This window comes from Phasianus colchicus, chromosome 15, assembly GCF_987193195.1.
Source record: "Phasianus colchicus chromosome 15, bPhaCol1.hap1.1, whole genome shotgun sequence".
NCBI classification, from domain to species: Eukaryota; Metazoa; Chordata; class Aves; order Galliformes; family Phasianidae; genus Phasianus; species Phasianus colchicus.
In genome coordinates this window covers 13,353,844-13,360,656 of record NC_143450.1, presented here as the reverse complement: position 1 = coordinate 13,360,656, position 6,813 = coordinate 13,353,844, and positions in this window count along the sequence as shown.

The window sequence follows — 6,813 nt, the reverse complement described above, 5'->3', positions numbered from 1 at the left end:
AACCTGTAAAACTTCATATTGGCTTTTTTGTTTAAAGCTCAGAGCATGAAGCTACTGGTTTGTGCAATGACTGTGCTGTAAAACCTCTATTGTCTGAAGTCTTCAATGCATTGCATGTTTTAATGGTGAAAGTGTGATTTGGTTGTCATTGACAACAAACAGGCTGGAGTACATACAGTGAAGATAACATCTGATATTTAAAGTCCACAAACTCTTCTGGGACAGAAAAGGCCACAAGGAGATTTCAAGTGAGCAGAACTCCCACGTTCTCTGCTAGCACCTCTGGTTTAATCTGAATGGTGAATCTTGGGTTCTTTGAAGTATTCTTGATGTCCAGTGTGCTGCAGAATAGAAAATGATAGTGAAAGTTGGTCAGTCTGCTAAGGCTGCTCTCTCATGCTACAGTAACATGTGTAGTACAAGGCTGACCTCATTCCTTACCTTAACTGATCATCTGAGGGTGCAGTGCTGCTATCTACGCCTGGTGAGATCTCTGTCCTGGTCTCTTCTGACTGATCTTTATAGCATAGGGTAGGATGTGTAGAAATAAGTTTCTTTACTGGAGTAAGAAACAGGTTGTGTGCTGGCACACTGCTTCCAGCAAGCTCCAATGTGAATCTGGAGGAGAAACTTCAGTATTTTTCAGCAGTGGCAGGGATATCCTGTACACATGGGAGCCTGCTTTCCTTGGGGAAGAGGATGGTTCTCAGTGCAAGCATGAAGATTGAGTTGATCCCAGCAGCTTCTGATTCTGTCTGCCATCTTCTCAATCAAACTGTATTTTTAGTTCTTTACGTGCTGCCTGGGGCTAGGAGCAAATGACACACTGGCAATTTCCCTAATTACTTCCTGCTAAAGCATGCACAAATGATCTCCGTGATTATTTCATTTCCATGCAGTGCCATTCTTCCCTTGGCTGCTAATGTGGAAGAACGACTCTCTTAAGATCCTGATAATCTTGTTTGCATGTTGTGTGGGAGGTGGGTTAAAGGGTGTGTGAGTGGCAAGGTATTAATAGCTTATCTTGGGAGACAGAAAACAATCTGAATACTTTTAAACTCAATTTCTTAAGGATGACAGCCTATGAGCTATTGATGTGTTTTTGGAGTTGAAGGGCAGAATGTTGCCCTTCTGTGTGCCATCACAGAATTCCACTTGCCGTGCCACGTGGGATCTGCTGCTGCACTGATGCATTCAGACACTATGAAGCCATGTGACTGTTGAAGGAAAAACACAATCTTGTCTCGATTCAATGTCAGTGATGGTCTGTTCACATCCCCCAAGTATTCTTTTAGTTGTCTGCACTGTGGTAGGTTTATTTCCCAAGGGATTTTGAGGTGAAGAATGCTGTGCGCTACTTGCAAAAAGGCGTGGGGAAATCTTTCCCCCTTCTCTTTTCTATGTGACTCCTGGCCTTCTGAACTACGTTTCTTGACAGGACCTGGTAATGGCTTGTGTGAGAATTTAAGGCTAGCTGGGCTCTGTAAGAGGGACCACTATTATGGGACTCACTTTGATATCCAGGATGCTATGAAGGTAGATCTAGAAGGTCTTTCACAGACTGAGCAATTCTGTGACATCACCAGAACTTGCTGTTTGTGTGACTGTCACTGCTGTTGGAAAGAGCAGAGCAGTGTATTTCATACAGACTGGAGATGTATTGTGAAGACAAACCTATCACTTGTGCACAACCCATTGCTGCCCGAAGTCTTCCTTTGGTCCATTAGGAATTGCTATGTGGGATGGAACTCAGAAGGTCACAGGTGGGGGGAATGATTCAGAATAAAGGGTTTAATAGTAATACTGGTCTTCTGCCTTGTTCTCATTGCGTGTTATGTTAGCACAGGCAGATGCTGCTTGGCACAGCTGTACCAGCAGTGTGGGCTGTAGCCTGGAAGCTCTGGCATTAGATGTCTATGGAGAGAATTCCAGTAAAAATCTTTTTCTTAAATTGGAATCAGTCTGAATTATGGTTCAATAACTGTATACATGGAAAGTGAAGTTTGTGTTGTTACACCTTGAAATTGCTGAAATGCTTTCTATTGTAAAACTTCTTACAAGCTGGAGAAAATATCTGCTGCTGTATCTGGATGGCTGTGCAAGCTGTGTGAGGTGGAGGTTCATTGCAGCATGGTTTTCCAGTGCTGCTCATAAGGAAGCAGCTGCTTTGTGCTCTGACCTGTGTAGCAGAATGTCCTTAAATGGAGTGCAGTGCTGCCAGCCTTGTGCATGTAGATTGCATTTATAGAGAAAAAGAAGGTTTGTTTTTAAGGTGGGTAAGGAAAAGACATGTAAGTGCTTTGTGTTAAACTCACACTGTCTTCAGAAGAATTCTGTTGTCCTAAGATTTTTTTTCTATGTTTTCCCCACCCTTCTGAGGGGAAAGTAATGTGAAAACTGCCTTCTCCAGTGTATCTTTTGGAAGCTGTTGTTAGTGATTGTGCAGAGGTGCTTGGAGAACACGTCAGATCTGCCTGCTTTTCCTTATCGTGTAAACGCTGGAGTGATGAATTCTGACTGAATACTTTTCTGGTGATCCCTTGTGAGAAGCTGATGGTGTTCTAGCATTCACCTTGTAAGGAAGAAGCCTGAAACAAGTGAATGTGAGCTATTTCTCCCTCTGTTTTGTAGAAGTTGATTTAGTGGGAGTTGAATTTGGTTCTCTTAGTAGCAGCAGTGCCTCTTTTTTCCCTGTGCTTAAGAGTGAATGAACACGGAGTGGTTTTAATACCACAGCTTCTGAGGCTTCAGTGTGATTGAAGAGTGAAGAGTCCAGCCTCACTGCCCATCCTTTCTGAGTGATGGGCAGAAACGCCTGAATCCTGAGCTTAAACAGATAGCGAACAAAGTTCAAATCTGCGTTTAGTGTTTACAAAAGGCATTGAGCAGTGGGCTCTGATGGGTGGGAATGTCAAGGGAGGTGTAACCCACAGGTGCCTGCCTTGCCCCTTCGCAGGAAGGTGCATTCCACAGCTCTGCTCTCCATCTGTATTGACAAACCTCAAGTTTTCATGCTGAGCTCCAGCAGAGTGGAGGGTGACTTCTGGCCCAGGGATGGGGTTGCTAGTAAGCTCTTGCACTGCAGCTGCCAAATCCAGCCCAGCTCATTTGTCAGATTTACCCAGAGCCCTGGACTGTCCCTGGTATAAACAGTATCAAGGCTCTGTTGTGTTTCGGAACAAATGAGCTTTAGTAAGTCAAGCAGGCTTTTGCAACAAAGGTTTTTCTTCATGCAAATAGCTTACAGATGGGAGAGATACAGAAAATAGGACAAAATGCATCTGCTTCATTGGCTTCCTTTGTTGTTAAGTTTGGGGGAGGTATCCTTCAGAGATAGGAGGTTCTGTGCTGGTGAGGTGGATACTTCTGGGAAACTGAGATGCGTTTATAAAGGACACAATGAAAACACACTCTGCTGAACTGTTCCCACTTCTATTTATTTTGTATGTTTTCAATTAGAAAGTATTCCTGCTGTGTGTGTGTATTTCCCCCTCCAAAGTAAAATCAAATGTGCAATGGTTGTCTCGAACAGAAGTATCTTAAGATTTTTATTTTTTCTGCTAAAGATAAATTCATTTACAAAACAATGTAAATGGGTGTGCGTTTGTAGGTTGGAAGGGAGAAGTTCCCGGGTCCTCCCCTCCTTATTTTATATCGCTTATGCATAAACTTTTCATTACTCTTCATCTCAGTTTTAATATAATAAGCATGATATGCTGTACATCGTGGTCAATGTGAGGAGACAACACAGTCCATACAGTGTCACTGCCAACGATCAGTTGTGGCTGCTGTTATCTCAGGTGGGTGGTTGCAAGCAGCTGCTTGGGCCAGCTTTGTGCATCTTTCAGGTTTCAAAGGCTGCTTCCAGAATGGCGCTCACCAATGCTGCAGGGATGGTAAACTGCAATGAGATGTGCTGTGTGACCTTTGCATGTCAGGCCATTTTTGGTGAAGTCCTCAGTGTCTGCTTCAGCTCTAGATGGCTCAGTGAATGTCTTATTTCACTGAAATTTTACTGTCACTCAAATGCACGTGTGAATGGCTTTTAGCACAATGGCCTTTGGAGTTCTGTTGAGAAAGTCATCTCTTTCCTGCAGCTCAGTAAGCCCATGAAGGAGGAGGTGAGCTCTGTGATCACTGCTGTCAATATACCCAATCCAGGCTCAGGAAACACAAGCTTTGATCTTTTGCTTCTGAATTCCCTTTCACAGTAAGGATGAGATGCTCCAAGCAGTGCATTTCAGGATGACTTACTCCATGTGTGTGTGCTGAGTTATGACACCTGGGCTGGTCTGTCAGCTCTGCAGGTGGCTGCTGCCTTTCTGCTTCAGTTACTGAGTGCTGCTGCATGGTGCTGCTGAGCAGCAGGGTGGGCTCACAGTAAGAGTTCAAGCCCAATGGATCACTCTTCCCCCTCAGGGTTTCATACCTGCTGTTCAGATTCTTACAGAATGTTGTTGTTTACACTTTTATGCTTTTTTATTTGAAAAAAAAAAAAAAGGGCCCTTCCAAAGAACTCCAAAGCTGACAGATCCCTGTGTCAACCTGCTTGTCTAAGGAGGGATGTATCGATCAAGGATTTGAAATACGTGCATCTTTCATCAGCCCTGCTTAGTATGCAGCTCAGTGCTGGAGAGGGGGCATTGCCCTGGGGTGTGGGTGCTTTGAGTTGGCTAACACAGGGATTTGTCAGCTTGGTCTATGCTGTTCTGAGCTGCTATTCCCTGCTTACCTCTGATCTAACCTTGGCATTAGAAGAACACAAGTATTTTGGACAGAAACGTACTTGGGTTTGGGAATAGCAGGAGAGAAAGGAAGCAGTGCAAGTTCAATGTAGCCAAAGGTGGAGGAGAGTGTCTCAAAGCCATTGTTTGGTTGTTTCCCAGCCTAGGTGAGCACAAGGGAAAAGAAACTGTGCTCCTTTCTGCTAAAGTGCTGTGGGGCCAGCCTGTAGCAGAGTATTGCTTGTAGTGCTGAGCTCTGCTACAGTGACTGTGGCCCGTAGTGCTGGCCGTGGTTACTTGGACAAAATAACAAATGAGGGTGTAGTGACAGTTCAATTCATTAGTGTGATTTTAGGTTTTTTTTCCCCCTTATTAAAAAAAAAATTGATTGCAAGTTTGTGCATACATCCATACATGCAAGGACTTACCAGGAGTGTTCATTTCACTCCTGCTTGTGAAGGATGTACCAGTGTCCTTCAGTTTAGGTTGCAGTTGTTCAAGATGTGTTTTTTCAGCACACTATTAAACTTACTGCTGTTGTCCTTTCTCTTCAGCCTCCTTTCATTAACTGCTGATTTGTCAAGTTTTGGTTTTAGAGCTGATGCTGCCCACTGTGTACCTCTTGCCCACAGGGCACATCAAGCCTTGTGAATTCTCACCCCAAATGATCAGCTGTGTTTCACAACCCCAGCCCCCAAGGGGCCATGGGCTGGGGTTGCAAGCATGGCTGCAGTTAAAGAGAAGTACTAGAAGCTCCTGTCCATTGCCTGAGCCCTGCTCTGCTCATCCTCGCATTCTCCAATCCCTGCCCTTGCTCCTCTCTTTGGCAGTGAGGTGAGCCTGGGGTCCTCTGCTCAATTCTCACTGCAGCCTTTCATGAACAGCTGTGGTCATGACACTTGTGTTCAGCTATGGCATGTCACAAACCCCAGAGCTTGTTCTGCTCCACAGGGGCTCATGTTGGTTCTTTCCCATTTTACAAGAAACTGTGATGAGGATAGTCTTAATGTCTAAGTGCATATCCAGGAGACGTGGCTAAGTTACCTCCTTGACCCAATCTGTTTAGCATTGCATAGTTTTACTTCAACAAGGATTATTTATGGATTACATATCAAGCAGTGGCCCCCCCCAAAGCCCAAGCTTTGATGCTGCTGTAGTACTGGAAGTCAGAGCCCATTGCTCTCAGCAGGACCATGGCAGGGCAATGCTGATTTAAGCAAGGCTGCTGTTAGGTCTCCACCTTTACTGTGAGGGCAACTCCTACCTGCTCTGTACCTGCAGCTATAATTTACTGCCCAAATGTTAAATGTGCTGCAGACCAGCTGAGCAAGCTGGCCAGGGTTAACACACAAAGCATTGCTTTGCACATGCTTTACAGTGAGGACTCAGGGAAACCACTGCGGAGCTGACAGTGCTCCAGTATTGGGGTGCCTAAATAAGCCAGACATGTCCTCCTCTGGGGAAGGCCATTCCATCATGCTACAGTACTATCTATCTGTGACTCAGCTCCCCAAAGCTCCAGCAGCATGAAGTGCTGAGTTCCTGGGCCCTTCAGCCCTGGCTGCCCCAGGCTGGCTCTACCTGTCCCTGCCTGTGCCAAGCTTCACTCGCTTGCAGCAATAAAGGCATGGCTTGCAGCATGGAGCCAGGGCACGTAGTCAATGACCGTGCCTTGAGCCCCAATAGGGTGTAGCCAGATTCTTTCTGCAGGTGACCTTTTTTGACATGAGCTGCTTCTACATTTGGAGTGGCAAATCTATAAATAGAAACTACTTTCAAGCCAGACTTATGATTTCTTTTTTCTTGGTGGTATCATTCCATGCCCAGTTAAAGATGACTGGTTTTACAGGGGCAGTGCCAATGTCCTTCAACCTCAGGCTGGAAACAAGTGAGATTCTGTATCCTGTCCCCTTGCTGAGTACTTGCCCTGCTTGCAAATGGTTGAGATGCCCCTTCCTTGTGCTTTATGTTTCTTGCCACTGGTGGTGGTGGTGCCAGCACTAAGAACAGCCTTCAGCTCCCAGCAGCACTGCTCTGGGGGCTGATGGGATTCCTAGACTGCTGTGAGGCCGTCCTTGACTTCCCCCAA